Below are 17,991 nucleotides of genomic sequence, written 5' to 3'. Positions count from 1 at the left end.
TACTCTGCAGGTTCCTTGCTGGTGTTTTCCTCTTGTTCTCGAAAGGTCAGCTTAATCAGGCGTCAAGCGCTGGCTCCTGGTGAGGAACAGCCTGCTCCTGGGGTCTGGGGGTGGGGTCTCCTTGCTGCCCAGTGGATACCACCCACCCTCTGCGTGCAGGAGGTGGGGCCAACTGAGCACTGTGCACTGCCTGAGGGTGCGGAGCCGGGCCTTACTTTTTGCTTTGAGGCCAGGACTACATTAACAGAGATTCCATTTACTTTCAAAACATCTTCATCACCTCCAGTGGAGACCCCACGTGCATTGAACAGCTATTCTCCACTTCCCCTCTCCCACTAACCTGTTTTCTGTCTCCGTGGGTTTTCCTATTCTGGATATTCACATAACAAAATCACACAATAGATGGGCTTTGGTGTCTGGCTGGGTTCTTTCACCAGCACCATGTTTTTGAGGTTCACCTGCATTGCAGCATCTCTTTCAGTCAGAGTGTTGGCCTGGTAAACAGTTGGTCCTGGCTTTCTGCCTCTGGCCTGCATAACCTTGAAACTGTCCCTGGGTCTGAATGTTGAGGGGGTTGGTGAACCTGAGACATTATCTGGGGGCCAGGCCCTGAGTCGGTCCTCCTGTTCTGGGGGAGGAAGATGGGTGGTCAGTGACTTCTCTGAGCTCAGTTTCCCTCTTTGCCCTGAGAAGGGGCAGATGGGCTCCCTGGATGCTCAGCGTTGGAGCTTGAGTGAGGCCTGAAGAGGTTGGTGTAGGTTAAGTCCTCCCCGGCCTTCCCCGTCCAACATATGGAGTTCCAGAGAGGGGTTTGCTCTCTGCCCGTTCACCCTTAGACTCTTGCCTTCAAACATTGGCTGGGACCTGCCCCACAAGAAGAAAGGTCAAAGCCAGGGCTGCACCCAGCTCAGGAGATAGCCAGGTCTCTCCTGGGCAGGGTTAACTGTTGCCACCATAAATGGGGTGACACCTACTCCGACTTCCTGAAATCTCTGTCAACTATGAGAAGATGCACCGGGAGGGAGATGAGAGGCCACGAGAGCAGAGCAATCACCACCTGGGGTTTTAGAGTGTTCTGCTCTTTAGAGACAGACCTCTGTCCTTTGTTTTTCTCTCTTTCCCACTTCTCCCTTTATCTCTGTGTGTCTCCCCAGACTCAGAGTAAAAGCCAAAGGTCTAGTGAGGCCAAGAAGCCCTGACTGATCTGCATCCTGTCCCTCCTGCTCTGATCTCATCTTCTTGCTGTTTCTTGAACACCCCAGGCCCATGACTACCTCAGAACCTTGACACCTGCTGTTCTTGTTCTTCCTCCAGATATCTGCACTCTACCTTCTCAGAGTTACCTTCTCTGCCACTCTCTCCAGACCACAACACTCCCCCCCATCCTTTCCTTATCTTGTTTTCCCCCTTAGCATTAATCATGAGCTAGGGTGTGTTTATGCATTGCTATCTATCTTGTTTTCTTTATGATTTTGTCTCCTTGATCCACTGCTATATACTCAGTGCCTGTCACATAGCCAGCATTTGGTAAATATTTGTTGTTGAATGAATGAATTGCTCTGTACTCATGCCCCCGGGGACCTGAAGCCTTCATGGGGTGCTGTCTCCCAGCCCTGAGTCTGGAGGTGGCATTGAACTTGAACATAGAGCTACCTCTGCTACCTGCAGTGTCATTGACTTCAGTGCAGGTGAGACCAGTGCTGGCTTCAGCTTGGAAGGAGGCAGATGTCTGACTGTAGTCTTTACTTTAACCCATTCTTTGCCAAGAAGATATGGTGTGACTTATACACGTGAAACCTGAAGTTTGGGAATCCAGTTGCTCCAGTTTTCTGTATGGACAACCTTTTCTGGGCAGCATGAGCCCTAAGACCACTCTGAGTATTGAAGTCCTCTGACCAGAGACAGCTGGGAACGGGCTGGGGTTGGGGAGATTTTCCTGAGTTCCGAAAGTTCTGACAAGACTGATGACCAGTGTCCAAGGAGATCTATAATCCTGGAAGGAGTTTGGGTATGGATTATTCGGGAAAGAAGGAGACTCCTAGTACAGAAAAGCAGAACATGTCCCTCAGAAAATCAAAAGTTGTCAGGTGTGCATGTGTGTGTGGCGGGGCTCTGTGTCTGTCTGTATCTGTTTGTATGTCCATGCTTATGTCTATGTGGATATCCACGTGTGTATGTATCTCTGTGTCTTTGTGTGTTGAGGAAATGCGAATTAGAAGGACAGTTCCAGAATCTTCCTCTGACATTCACGATGGTCACTGATGTGCATGGTGTTTTAGTGGAAATATAGGTCTCTGAGATGTAAGCATGATTACTTTATAGCCTTCTATTTTATTTCTTGAATACTGGTTTTCAATCATAGCTGCACATTAGCCCCATTGGAGAGAGCTTTATAAAATACCCATGTATGGGGATTTCTGCACAACAGGTAAATCAGAGTCTGGACATGGAGCCAGGGCACTGGTGTGTCTCTGAAGCTCCACAGATGACTCTAATTATAGCCAGGGCTTTAATCTCCTGTAAGGTATTCTTCAAGGTGCTTTAATGGGGAAATTAGGGGAAACTACACTGAACTTGGAGCCTGGAGGGTTTAGTATGGGCTCTGTCTTTAAATCATCTTTGACCTTGAGCAGGTTGCTTTGTCTTTCTGGTTCTAATTCTATTCTTTGGTAAGATGAGGAGAATTACACCTTCTTGCTTATCTCCTGCCCATGGTTGTGAAGTCAGATGTGTGCAAGGGCTTTGTAAATTTAAAAGGTTACATGAATGCAAGACAATGTTATCAGAATTTTTATGTCAGCCCTTTGTAGAGACCAAAGAAAATGAGGCCAGAGGTGGATGTACAATTACAGGAAGATTGCAGAGAAAGAAAAGCTGAAGGGCAGGTAGTACTACTTTGATCTAACTTGACTAGACGAGCCAAAGCCAGTTAACACCATGCTTGTATGTCCAGAATTTAACACTAGGTGGCGCCTGATTCATGGCATGGACAGCTAAGATACCATTTGATGACCATTTTCTGCCCCCTTTGGTTAAAATACAATGATTTACTGAAAGAATCATCTAGATATCAATCTTAGAATTTAAACACCCTTCTCATGTTATCTCTGCACAGTCAGATGGAGGGTTTCATTCTGTCCAAAGCCCCTTCTTATTCCGCCTCTTTTGATACTTCTGGCCATGGTAATAAAAACCCTTATTCTTGGACCTGAAGTTGGCCCTGCCTGCTCAGATTTCAGAGCAACATCAAAAAGCTTTGTGGCTGGCAGTGAACCAGGGCGTAGGCCTGTTTGGCTCCTTGCAGACTTAATTAGCTCTTGAGCTGCTCTTTCTGTCAATCCAGCCTCCTGTGCTCCTCCCTCCCCCTTGCTTTGAAGGGAGAGAATCTCATTTTCTGCTCCCAGGGGCCCATTCTTTGCAAGTCACTTTAGCTTTCTTTCCTTTCTGTGATCAGGAGAGAAAGATGTAGATGTCATGGAAGGTAATTGTAAATCAGCCGACTGACACTTTCTTTTCTGCAATTAAGGAAGCAGAGACTTTGGTAACTAAGCCAAATCATTCGTTCCCTCTGTTTTTGAAATTCATCTCTGTTTTTTAAGTTACTTTGTACAAAATAACTCAGTGCTGTTATAGGGCCAAGCCAGCGACTCATATCAGGTTTTTTTATTTTTAATTTTTATAAGAATCTAGTTTTTGACGGCATGGTATTGGTACCAAAATAGACAGGTAGATCAATGGTACAGAATAGAGGACACGGACACAAACCCAAATAAATACAATTTTCTCATACTAGACAAAGGGGCCAAAAATATGCAATGGAGAAAAGATAGCCTCTTCAACAAATGGTGCTGGGAAAATTGGAAATCTATATGCAAAAGAATGAAACTAAACCCATATCTCTCACCGTGCACGAAACTAAACTCAAAATGGATTAAGGACTCGGAATCAGACCAGAGACCTTGCATCTTATAGAAGAAAAAGTAGGTCCAGATCTTCAACATGTTGGCTTAGGACCAGACTTCCTCAACAGGACTCTCATAGCAGAAGAAATAAAAGCAAGAATCAACAACTGGGATAGATTCAAACTAAAAAGTTTTCTCTCAGCAAAGGAAACTATCAGCAATGCGAAGAAAGAGCCTACAGAGTGGGAGAAAATCTTTGCCAATCATACTTCAGATAGAGCACTAATCTCCAGAATCTATAAAGAACTCAAAAAACTCAACACCAAGATTACAAATAACCCAATTGACAAATGGTCTAAGGAAATGAACAGACACTTCACAGAAGAAGACCTACAAGCAATCAACAAACATATGGAAAAATGTTCAACATCTCTAGTAATAAGAGAAATGCAAATCAAAATCACCCTAAGATTCCATCTCACCCCAATTAGAATGGCGATTATCAAGAATACAAGCAACAACAGGTGTTGGCGAGGATGTGGGGAAAAAGGTACACTCATACATTGCTGGTGGGGTTGCAAATTAGTGCAGCCACTCTGCTTACTAGGCGAGCGCTCTCCAAGAGGAGCCAAGGCTTCAGAACTAGTGCAGCCACTCTGGAAAGCAGTACGGAGATTCCTTAGAAAACTTGGAATGGAACCACCATTTGACCCAGCTATCCCACTCCTTGGCCTATACCCAAAGGACTTACAATCAGCATACTACAGAGATACAGCCACATCAATGTTCATTGCTGCTCAATTCACCATAGCCAAATTGTGGAACCAACCTAGATGCCCTTCAGTTGATGAATGGATAAAGAAACTGTGGCATATATATACAATGGAATATTACTCAGCCATAAAGAATGATAAAATTATGGTATTTGCAGGCAAATGGATGAAATTGGAGAATATCATGCTAAGTGAGATAAGCCAATCTCAAAAAACCAAAGGAAGAATGATCTCACTGATAAGCGGATGATGACACATAATGGGGCGTGGGAGGGGTTAGTTTTAGGGTTAGAGTTAGGGTTAGGGAGGGGGGCAAGAATGGGGGAAGGAAGAACTGTATAGAGGGAAAAGAGGGGTGGGAGGGGCAGGGGGAAGGGAAAAAATAACAGAATGAATCAAACAACATTACCCTATGTAAATTTATGATTACACAAATGATATGCCTTTACTCCATGTACAAACAGAGAAACAACATGTATCCCATTTGTTTACAATAAAAAAAAAAAAGAAAAAAAAAGAATCTAGTTTTTGTTGTGTGTGTGTTCAATCCACAACCCAGGGCCTCAGGCATGTCAGGTACGGGCTCCCCCAAAGAGCCACGCCCTCGGTCCCACAGTCTCAGTTATTTGTTTATTTTTTTCCCTCTTTCTCTATTTGAAAACTTCTGAAATATGCAGTTGTGGATCTTATGATTCATTTGTGTAAATACATACAACATTTTCAGAACAATGCACACAAAATGATTCAAAATGATTCTCCCTAGGGGGGAGACTATGTATTGAGCTGATCCGTGTTCTAATATAAAATCTTTTATATGAGGAAGGTTTAGGAACTTTTTTTTTGTACCAGAGATTGAACCCAAGGGCACTTAACCACTGAGCCACATCCTCAGTCCTTTTAAAATTTTTGAGATAGGTTCTCACTAAGTTGCTTACGACTTCACTAAGTTGTTGAGGCTGGCTTTGAACTTGTGATCTTCCTGCCTCAGCCTCCCCAGCTGTTGGGGTTTGGGGACTTTTTAACTGATTGAGTGCTCCCCTCACTCTCCTGTCTCATTAGCAGTTTGGGTCCCCAATTACTCTTTCTTTTTTAGTCTTCTGGATGGGGTGAGTTTCTAAATGAGATACTGAGAAAGAAAGAGGGCACTGAGCAAGTTTCTGGTCACTGAAATGAAGTGAAGTGAAGTCAAGAGAAATCCTCCCCACCACAAGGGGAGGAAGAACTTGTGTGGTGAGGCGAGTGGGCAGGAGAGGCCTTGCTCTGAGTGAGGTGGAAGCTTTCAACTTCATGACTCTAGACCTCAGCCCCCACCCACCCTGGTCGGTCTTCCCGACTGCGTGTGTCCTCCCCGTTCTTGAGCAAATTCTCCCAGATCATCACCCACCACCCTGAAAATGTACTTTCATAACATCTTCATCTTCTCTTCCATTCTTTCTAGAACTTCTTTTGTCACCTCTAACAAATCCTTCCTTCTCCAGAGGCAGGTCTTCCCATCTCTCTCCTTCTTGTTCTTTCACTGTAAAATTCAGTGATCCATTAGACCTGATCCCAATTCCAACACCAGTGTTCCCTTCTTCCAGAACAGGCAGGTCTGCATCTCCCAACCTTTTCAGTGAGACAAAGATAAGTGGAAACAAAATCAGTTCAGGTTTACTGGCCGCTGCTAGCCAAGCTCTTCCCGTTGAAGTAAAAGCATACCTGAAGATCACAGACATTGTAAATCAAGGTGCTCTTGCTTCTCTTTTTATTTCAGCCACAGTGAGCAGCTTTCTGGAGCAGGCATGTCTGTCCCACTTCTAGGTCTCTGCATACTCTATTCTCTCTCCAGGAGCACTGATCCCTTCCCTTCCTCTTCACTTCTCCGACCCCTTCCTTTTACAAGGTCCTTGGTCTATCTCTTCAACCTAGAAAAATGTAATTCTCAGAAAGTTAGTTATCTGCACTTGCCAAACTTTTATTCAACTGATGAATGAGTTGTGGTGAATTGTTAGAGTAATAGTTCCTGGTTTATTCACACGGCCCTGTGTCTACACCTTCCTGTCTCTCACTTGGCTTGCTTCCTACCATGACTTTACCAATGGGACAACAATTAATGAGACAGAAGAGTCTCAAAAAGTCCTTGTGCACTGGTGCTTGCCCTCACTTGTGCTCTTAGAAACTTGCACTAGCCTGCTGGATGATGAGAAACAGAACCCCATTGTTCCTCTTGCTCTGGTCTGTAGCTGGTTGATCACTGGATGTGTAAGCAAGGGCATTTAAGAATACTGAGTGGCCCAGAGTCCTGCCAATCAACCAGATGCATAAGTGAGCCCAGTGGACATTAGTCAAGACATCCCAGACCGGAAGAACTTCAAAATCACGAGCACATAGAATTGTGAACTAAAGGCATGGTTCTTGTTTTAAGTCCCTTAGTTTTGGAATGGTTTGTTACACAGCTGAAGTTGACTGATACATGATGGAATCATCAGAAAGAAAAGTAGCTGTTTCAGTGAAGATATGGGGAACTTGGATTTATATGATCAATGAAAAGAAGAATGCTGAAATAAAACTGCAAAACTCAGTATAAATATGGTTAATATCTAACAGGTTAATAAAAACTAACGTCTGCAGTTATCTCTGTCAAAGACTCAGAGATAGTAGCATTTAGGAAATGGCAGAACAAGTTTACCATTAAAGAGGATTAGGAAGTTAGACTTCAGAGGGCTAGTTTGCCAAGGAGAAAAACCAGTGAGCATTTAAAGAAAACAACCTGATGAAAGTCCAAACTTATCCAGTTCATGATAACGATTCATGGTGGGAAATATCACCTTTTTCATATCATCATCATAATACCAAAGGTCATGGCAAGTCCTCAGATATCAGCATAGCAAAGATGAAGGATAATATGATGCTGCTTGGGAGTACAGATTTATGGGAAGTAGTGAAAGTTTGTGCTGTAGGGGACCCTCACCAGACAGGGGAATCTTGTTATTTTTGCCTTATTGTTCTTCTTCTAGCTGTAGCATATGAAGAACTTAATGATATTATAATTGAAAAATATCAATGTCAGTTTCTATTTCTACACTTCTCTGGGCAGGAAAAAAAATCTCTTCATCAGTTATATACAAATTAACTTCTAATTGTAGGTGTCATCCCTTATCAAGAATTTGTCAAATCTATTTACAATCCCCAAGAGAGACAGATGACCCTCAGGTGGGACTTTTAGAAAATGCTCCAGCCTGACATAGTTGGTCATACAGTCACCTTTTTGTCTTACTTCCAAGTTGTAGATAATTTTTCCAAGCATGTCTTTCCCTGATCCACCAGCCCAGGGGAGGTGATGTCCTTCCGTGTGCCTGTAGCACCTGAACCTCTTATCATAGTCTATTTTTACATTGTGAACCTGTTTGTGAAGTCTTCTTTACTTGTCTACTTCTCTATGACCCACTTGAAGTTGGGGATGGGTTATTCACCATTGGATCCCCAAAGTTTAACACAGTGCCTTATATAGTTTTCTGCTGAATGAATGAATCAATGGGTTATTTCTTCATCTAACCAAGGCCAGTGTTTCCCACTTGTGGCAGCACCAGAGTTTCTGGGTGTGTTGTTAACCAGTCTCTCAGATGATTCCTATAAATTGACCTGCTGCGGCTGACTGATACAGACTGGTGAGAGCTGATTCTATGTACAGCTCTTCCCAACTCCGTGCCCAATAACAATGCATTGGCACGAAGGCAATATTTACACCATGGGCATTGGCAAATGCTAAAAAACAGGGGTTTTGTTTTGAAGAGCCTGTTGACCATGGAGTTTACTCATCTCTGGTCCAGAGACTAAAGTTCAAGAATTATTGAGGGTATGGTCAGCAAACTATGACCTGTGGGCCAAATTCATCCTGTTCTTTGTTTTTGTATTGCCTATGTTCTAAGGATAATTATTTAATTATTTGAAGAATTTTCCAAGAAGAAAAAGGTGAAGGAAGAAGAGGAGGAAGAAGAAGAAGAAGGAGGGAGAAGGAGAAGAAGGAAAATAAATAGTGATAGAGATTCTATATGGCCCACCTAGCCTAAAATATTTGAGATCTGATCTTTAATGAAAACTTTTGATGACCCTGAAGTAGGGAAGTTTCCTAACTTTGATTGCCCATTAAAATCACCTTGGAGAGATTTGGGTAAATTCTGATGCTTGGATTTCATAATGCCTGACTTGGGAACTGGAACATCTATACACTTTCAACAGCTCCCTGGGGACTCACAATTTCCTGTCTAGGGCTCCCACTCTCTCTCCTCTTCTCCTGGCTATCCTCTATTCGAATTTTCAGCCTGATCCCAACTGCAATCGAGTCCCAGAATGAGGGTCTCTTTACGATTGCCATAGATGAAAGTCATTATTTCACCTAGAAAAAGTGAGATTAGTGGATGGGGTCTCAAGGTGGGCTTGATTCCAGACTGGGGTTGTGAGGGGTGCTGATAGAGGAGCTATGCTTCTCTTATTATCTCACCCCACCCCAATGCTTGGAATCCACCAAAGATATTGGGCAAACACGTTCATACTTTGAGGTAAACTGGGTGGAAAGAAGTTGCTAATCACTCATGTCTGAGCAAGGGGAAGCATTTAGGAATTTGATTTTCCATCTTCTTCAGTACCTTGGGGAAGGAATGGGATTCAGAGTCTTTGAAGATGCACAGCCCACCTACTGTGTATGTGCCTGCTTGCTCTGAGGTATGATTACAAAGGAATGTGGTATATTAATTAATTTATTTATTTAGGTACCTGGGATTGAGCCATGAGTACATAACCACTGAGCCACATTCCCAGCCCTTTTTATATTTTATTTTGAGACAGGGTCTCACTGAGTTGCTTAGGACCTTGCCAAGTTGCTGAGGTTGGCTTTGAACTTGCGATCCTCCAGCCTCAGTCTCCAGAGTTACTGGGATTATAGGCATGAACCACGGTGCCAGGCTCTGGTGAGTTATTTTTAACCAATGTACCAGAGTCGATAATCCAATTCAAGGTGCTCGGTAGAATGCATAATCTTGGGAGGCTCCCATGACTCATGAAGTTCTGAGGAATCACTTCCAGAGCTGGCAGCACATTCTTTTGAATTTATTCTGTTGGTAATTTTCTCTTGAGAATAGATTACTTTTAAGAAATAACTAAAATTAATTTAGAATCAAGTGGATTGGCATAACTGGAGTTGAAAATCCTGTCATTTATACAAAATAAGAAAATTATATACATATAGTCAGTATAGTTATAGTAGTTAAGAGTATGAATTCTGTCTACACAATGCATCCTTCTTCCATTCTTCCCTTACCTCCCCCCACCCCCGTTACTCTATTTGTGTCCAATGAATCAAAATAATTAAAAAAAAAAGAGTATGTGTTCGTGTATTCTGGAACTAGATTGTCTGGATGTGTACTAGCAGTGCAAGCAAAATGAATTCTGGACCTTATTTTATTCATTTGTAAAATGGGGATCCTTCGAGCACTTACCTCATTGAGTTATAAGGATTAAATGAAAGTGTGTGTGTGTGTGTGTGTGTGTGTGTGTGTGTCTAGGATCTTCATTGCTATTGTTTGACTCCGTGGTGGCTCTGATTACTTTCATAATGCTGTCACTGATTGGCAACCAGGGAGTGCCCTGCAGGACAAAGGGTATTTTGCTCTACCCTTTCTGCAAAGGGAAACCACTTTCTTTTCTTCTCCACTGGTTGAGGGCTGGGATTAAAGCCCCAGATGCTCTAACACTGAGCTATATCCCCAGCCTGTTTTACTTTTTAATTTTGAGATAGGCTCCTGCTAAGTGGTTTAGGGCCTTGCTAAGTTGCTTAGGCTGGACTTGAACTTGCAATCCTCCTGCCTTAGCTACCTGAGTCACTGGGATTATGGGGATTTTTACTTGAGGTTCATTGGTTTGTGATTTCATTATTTTTAAAAAACTGTTTTTGTCTGGACTTGGTATCAGGGTAGTGAAAAAAGAGGAGGTATTTTCTCCTCTGATATTTTCTAGAAGCATGAAAAGCGTTTGATTCAATTTTCCTGTGAAAACATCTAGGTCTGGAGATTTCTTTTTAAAGGTTTTCTTTTAAAACAAAAATTCAACTTAAAAATAATATATTTTACCTCATCTATTTCATTTTGCATGAGTTTTAGCCATTTCTGGTTTTTAAGGATTTGGTTCATTTCATCTAAATTATTAATTTATATCCAGAGAGTTCATAGTTTTCTTTTTAAGGTCCCAGGGTCTATAGTAATATCTTCTCTTTTATTATTGATACCGTTTATTGTTTGGTATTTAGTTGTGCCAGTTTTCTATTTTAGTCTTACCAATAGTTTGTCAATTATATTGATGTTCTTAATCAGCTTTTTGTTACTTTGATTTTTCTATTATTTTCTACTTTTTATATCTTTGATTTCTGCTCCTTGTTGTTTTCTTTCTTCTGCTTAATTTGAATTTATTTTGGGCTCTTTTGCTGATTTTTAGAAGTAGAATCTTAGATTATTGATTTGAGACCGTTTATAATGTTATTATTTAAAGGTATAAATTTCCCTATAAGCGCTACTTTAGCTACATACAAACTTTAACAAGTGTCTTTTCTGTTTGCTTTAAAATACTTTTTTTTTTTTTAAATTTGAACTCAGGGTGCTTTACCACTGAACCACATCTCCAGTCCTTTTTACTTTTTATTTTGAGACAGGATTGCATTAAATTGCTGAAGGTCTTGCTAATATGCTGCATCTGCCTTCAAACTTGTGATTCTCTGAACTCAGCAACCTGAGTTGCTGAGATTACAGGCATGTGCCCCATGACTGGCTCAAAAATATTTTCTAATTTCTCTTGAGACTTTTTGCTTGGTCCATGGACTATTTAGAAGTGTATTCTTTAATTTACAAAGGTGTGGAAGTTTCTCTGTTATCTTTCTATTATTGATTTCAAATTTAATTCTCTCACATATGATCAGAAAACATATATGGTTATAATTCATTTACATTTGTTTATTTATGACATAACCTAAATAGTATTTATTTTATGACCCAACCTATCTAGTGTCTATTTTGGTGAATATTCCATGTACATTTGAAAATAACAAATATTCTGCTGTCGTCGTGTGGAATATTCCGCAGATGCGACTAGATTCAGTTGAATAATGGTTTTTACAACTCTAGGTCCTTGCTGATTTTCTACTAGTTCTTTCAATTACTGAGAGAGGAGTTGAAGTTTCCTAACAAATTGTCAATGTGCCTATTTCTATTTCTCTTTCAGTTCTGCCAGTTTCGCATCGAGTTTTTTGAAGCCGTTATTAGGTGGATATGCTCTCATGCGTGCTCCGCTTTCCTGGTGAATTGGCCCTTTCATCACCATGCAATCTCTCTCTCTATCCCTAGTAATTTTCTTTGCTCTTGGATCAGCTTCATCCGTTAACAGCTTCATCTGTTAATTTTGTCCCACTAAAACTGTGACTGGAGTTGCCCTAAAAGCTGTGGTTGAGGGTTCACCCAAGGGGAGTGCCCCCAGGCCGTTCTGAGCTGAGGCCTCCTGGGATTTCAAAGAAACAGGCCCTGGATTTTACTACGGTCATCTGAAAGCGTCATTAGGGGAACTTACAGAGTGCTGTAACTTGTCCTCCTGATGGACAGAAAGAGAAAAGAGGTGTTTCACCTAGGTATGTGCTCAGTGAGGTGGTCAGGGTGTGGAGTATATATAAGGATTTGAGGAATTTGGGCTTCCGGCCGGGGCCAGTTTCTTTCGGTATTTTAAGCAACAACCTAAATACCTTCATCAGTGTCTGGGGATGTTTGAACCCTTGACATGGGCTCAGGTGTACAGGGAAAAACCTTCAGCTGGCTGGGTCACAGAGTGATCAGGGCACTCTATGATTTTCAGTCAGGACACAGAAAGTGGGGAACCTGGGGGACCCTGTATCTGTTATTAATGTAGCTACTCTGCCTTTCTTTTGGTTATATTTGCATAACATATCTTTTTCTACCCATTTGCTTTTAATATATTGATATCATTATTTTTGAAGTGAGTTTCTTGTAGATAGCTTATACTTTAGTGATTTAAAAAAGTTGTATTTGGACAATCTCTATCTTTTAATTTAAGTTTTGGATTAAAGCCTATCATTTTACTATTTGTTTTCTTTCCTGTTCCCTTCTTTACTACCTTCCCTTTAGTCAAACATTTTTTAGTATTCAATTTTTTTCTCTTGTCTATTAACATTCTTTAGAATATTATATATGTGTGTGTGTGCAAACACACCACCGCCCACACACACACATACACACACACACACAGAGTTTCCTGGTGGTTGCCCAAGGGATTACAACATAAATATTATGCCTACCCTTTCTTAGTTGACTTAAAAGCAATATTTACCACCTCTGGTGGGTTGTAGAAACCTTCCTGTAGTCTAGATGTCTTTGTCCTTCCTTCTCGTGCAATGGTTGGCTTTCACCTTATACCTATGAATGTTAAACAAGCTGCCAAGAGCTTGAGTTTTTTGGAATTTATTTTGGTTACTCACTATCTTCTTTTGTTGTTGCATTGCTCTGAGACCTGACCAAACATGTGGCATACACATGACTCTTGAGTGCCACCACATGGAGCTTAGTTTTTTGAAAAAGGAAACATATCCCCAGGGCAGATTTTTATAGATAACACCCAGACTGGGTGTTGACAATGGACTGCTGCCATTTTGTAACTGGTTTTTGAACACTTGTTAGCAGAAACAGGGGAAACTTGGGGAAGAAGTGGATGAGATGCTGCTTTAACCTCAGTGTAGGATAGAAGGGTGAGGAAACAGGGAGAGACCAGGGGACACCAGGGAGAAGAATCCATGGACGATGGGTTGAGTGTAGGAGTCTTTTCTGAGAACTAATGTCTTTTTAATTCCCTTCTTTTGGTGCTCAGAGAAGTTGGAGCAGAAAGACTTTTGGGTTTGAATCTCACCTAAGAGTCATGTAACTTGGTAAGAATCACCTTTCCTCCCCCAGCCTCCATTTCTTTATAAGATAGTTGTAAAAAGCTCCCAAGTTTATGTATGGGAAGGAATGAAGGGTCCGGGTCCCTCCCTTGGATCTTCTGATTCCATGGTCTAGGGAGTCATTGGTAGATGGTAGGTAGATAGACAGACAGATAGTTACATTTTGGTGGGGCAGGGAGGTTCCAAATGTAGGTAAATATAGGAGACTTCACCATTTTCAGGTCTCTGGGTATAGTCTGTGGTATCAAAGATATGCCAAAGAAACTTCCCCCCAAGTCTGTTTCACGCAGTAATTTCTAAGCTTGCACAAAATAGAAGCAATTATAGAATGAACCTTCCATGTGGCTCCATGAACATTATCCCTCAGCTCCAAAGATTATCAGCACTGTGCCAGTCTTGTTTCATGTAACAGGTTTCCCTTCCTTTTTCGTACTGAATCATTTTAAGCAAATTGTAAATATCACGTTCTTTTACACTGTGTATTTTTTTAAACTCCTCAAGAGATTTTTTATGCTGATGGGGTTTGAACTACATCAGGCAGAGCCTCTCATGGGCAAATGCTTAAGCCATTTTGGAGACCATATCCTCATGGCATTTTTTACCAAGTAAACCTTGAAATTTTTCTGATACACAGAGGTCACACATGCATGCTTTCCTTGTGCTGTATGCTTATTTAGTGTTTATTTTAAGTGGCTCATGTAAGTAGGAAATTATTTTTATTCAGTTAAGCTAAGTTTTGAAAACATTTTCCCTTTCTTAGTTCTTCAAAATCTATAACCAACATGAATACAGTTTAATTTTCATGATATATCCAGCATAGCAGAAACACACCAATAATATTCTTTAATGAAATTAAAAGATCTATAGTTTCCATTCCCCAGAGGCCAATGTGAGGTCTTCCTGGAATGACCTTGCCTAGGACCCAGAGGTCTGGCACTTTCAGTTTAAGGCTTCCAGTCTCTCTCAGATACTGAGCTGCTCTGATTGGTGCATTGGGTAATGATTTCCAGTGGCCCTACATTTTTCAGACCCTGATTTGAAATCATTTGCAATACAGCAATGGACTGTGGACCAATGAGATCAGATTGAACTTTATTCTCAGTGGACAAAGAGAGCCAGACAATGGTCATTTGATGGGAAAAAGAAGAATTATCAGCCACATCAATGATTATATCAATTCACAATAGCTGGATTGTGGAACCAACCTAGATGCCTTCAATAGATGAATGAATAAAGAAACTGTGGTGTATATATACACAGTGGAATATTACTTAGCCTTAAAGGAAAATAAAATTATGGCATTTGCAGGTAAATGGATGGAGTTGGAGAATATCATGCTAACTGAAATAAGCCAATCCCCCAAAACCAAAGGCCAATTTTTTTTTCTGATAAATGGATGCTGATACATAATGCGGGGGGAGGGGTAAGGGAAGAATGGAGAAACATTGGATCGTGTAGAGGGAAATGAGGGGAGGGGGCAGGAGGAAGGAAAGATGGTGGAATGAGACAAACATCACTACCCTATGTTCATGTATGATTGCATGAGTGTGTGACTCTACTTCGTGTACAACCAGAGAAATGAAGTTGTACTCCATTTGTGTACAATGAATAAAAATGCATTCTGCTGTCATGTGTGACTAAATAGAACAAATAATAAAGAGATAAATAAATAAAAGCAATATTTGTAAATAAGTAACATTTATCATTCATTCTTCAGTGAATATTTATTGAGCATGTCTGCTATGTGCCACATACTATTCTAGGTATTTGAAATATATCAAACAACCAAATGGACAAAGAGTTCTGCCATCATGGAGTTTATCAAAGCAGCTATTTCGTACCTCCCACAAAGCCCCTCTGATTTGCTTTGCTCACATGTCTATTTTGTCATTGGTGCAGTCAACTGTTAACCCTCATGTTCACCCTACAGCCTCCTTATTTTAGGAGGATGGAGCTACAGGAAACTTAAACAAGCAAAGGGAGGTGGGCAAGATGGAGGAGGCAGGGTATTTCTCAGATCACCCCAAACTTTGGCCAGACTGAGCCTGTTGGCAGACAATTTGACCTTTTGAAAAAGAAGATAAAGAGCTGAGTACCAAAAGCACAGAAAAACCCAAGCGCTGGACTATCTGGTCGGAGACCCAAGGAGGAGAGCTCAGGACAAACACCAGTGGATTCTGTGCACATAGAGAACACATGCCGTGGAGTCTGGAGTGGGGTAAAGCAAGCAGTTGCTCTCTTCATCCCTGTGCTTTATTTTACAATCTCTCTCTCCCTCTCCAGCTCCTCCACTTCTCCCTGCCTGCCCCCAGGAATTGGTTTTCTGTAGCGACAGCTTAGTTTTCCTGTTCTAGGTTTATAGGAAGGGAGACCTGTACTAAAACTTCCTTTTGCACCTGACTTCTTCCTCTCAGCAGTACTGTTTGGAGTTTCACCCTTGTTGTGGCCTGTAGTAGCAGTTCTTCCTTTTTAATGCTGAGTTGTATTCCATAGTATGGCAGTGCAGCAATCTGGATATCTATATCTATTCACCTGTCCATGGACTGTTGGGTATTGGGGTTGTTTCCAATTTTTGGATATTACAAATAAAGTTGCTACAAATATTTGTGTATGAGTCTTTGTATAGTGTAGGACTGGAATGGCTGGATCATGTTGTAGGAACTTGTTTTTAAAAAACTGCCAAACTATTTTCCAAAGTGGAAATTTGTATATCCACTTCCAACTCCACTTGTTGCTGCCAACTGCAACTTCTCCCTGCTCCTCTTCCTTCCTTCCTTCCTTCCTTCCTTCCTTCCTTCCTTCCTTCCTTCCTTCCTTCCTTCCTTCCGTTCTCTTTTTCTTTCTCTCTCTCTCGCGCTCTCACTCTTTCTTCCTGTACCAGGGGATTGAAGTCAGGGACACTTAACCACTGAGAGACATTCCCAGCCATTTAAAAATTTTTAATTTTGAGACAGGATCTCACTAAATTGCTCAGGGCCTCTCTGAGGCTGAGGCTGGCTTTGAAATTGAAATCCTCCTGCCTCAGCCTCCCAAGCTGCTGGCCATCTGCAGTTTCTTAAAGAAAAAAGCTCTGTGTGTGTGTGTGTGTGTGTGTGTGTGTGTGTGTGTGTGTGAGTGTGTGTGTGTGTGTGTATCTGTGTAATGAATAAAAGTTCTAGTTATTCTGAATCCTTTAATATCTTTTTATGTGCTTATTTCCCTTCTTATATTCTGTTTTCTTCATATGCTTTATTTATATATTCTATGGTCCCTGTATTCTATTTGGTGAAATGTCTGTCTTTTGCTTGTTTGGGGTTGCTCACTTTCTTGTTAAAATTTGAGAACATTTTATTCTGCATATAGATCCTTTATCAGATTTATAATTTGCAAAGAGTTTTCTCTCTGAATCTTGTCTTTTAATTCTCTTAACAGTGCCTTTTGCAAAGATATTTTTGAAGACATTTTAATCTTGATGGAGTCTAATTTATTTATTTTCTTTTTAGGGATTATGCTTAGATGTCATGCCCAATAACTTTTTGCCTTGTATAAGTTTACAAAGACTTTCTCCTATTTTTAGAAGTTTTATAGTTTTATATTTGAGCACCCATCTTTTTTTAAAGTTCACAGCCTTTTATTTATTTTTTTTTACATTTATTATGCCATGAATTCACAGGGATAGTTTCCAGCAGCTCAGGCTCCTTCCCATTTGTTCTCACAAAATGTGCTTCTCTGGGTGGAACAGGCTGGCGATTCAGCTGAAGCCAGGTACCTTTCTCTTTGACTTCCTTCTTTTTCTGATCATTTTCCTTCACACGTTTCAGGAAGCTGTCTCGGCTCTTAGAGTGCTTAATATGCTCAATACACACATTAATTTTCTCTTGGCAAGAATCGTACCCTTGCTTATTCACAACAATGCCAACAGCATGCTGGGGAACATTGCAGACTCTCCCAGTTTTAACATTTATGGGACATTCCTTTTTGAACAGTACCCATTCCCTTAATGTCTACAATATCACCTTTCTTGTAGATTCGCACATATGTGGTCAAAGGAACAACTCCATGTTTTCTAAAAGGCTTAGAGAACATATATGGGGTTCCTCTCCTCTTTCCCTTTGTGTTCGTCATTTTGGTGAATTACTGAAAGATGGTGGTTCTGGCCGAAGGGGTTGAGCATCCATCTTAAGTGAATTTTTAAAAGACGTTAGGTATGGATCAGAATCTTTTAAAAATGTGGATATCTGGTTATTCCAATATCATTGTTGAAAAGACTGTACTTTCTTGACAGAATTGCCTCTGCATTTTTTTAAAGTTCTTCATATTTCTGTGGATCTGTTATTGGGCTCTGTTGTATTAATCTAATTATCTTGATGAA

General features: G+C 41.0%; 1 pseudogene; it reads right to left on the bottom strand.

Annotated features, from left to right (window-relative positions):
• Positions 1-17,254: 17,254 nt before the first annotated feature.
• On the bottom strand, positions 17,255-17,744 carry LOC124979329 (60S ribosomal protein L21-like; annotated as a pseudogene).
• Positions 17,745-17,991: the final 247 nt, after the last annotated feature.

This window comes from Sciurus carolinensis, chromosome 3, assembly GCF_902686445.1.
Source record: "Sciurus carolinensis chromosome 3, mSciCar1.2, whole genome shotgun sequence".
NCBI classification, from domain to species: Eukaryota; Metazoa; Chordata; class Mammalia; order Rodentia; family Sciuridae; genus Sciurus; species Sciurus carolinensis.
Note: the sequence above shows the minus strand (reverse complement) of the source record. Positions and strands in the feature narration are given on the sequence as shown.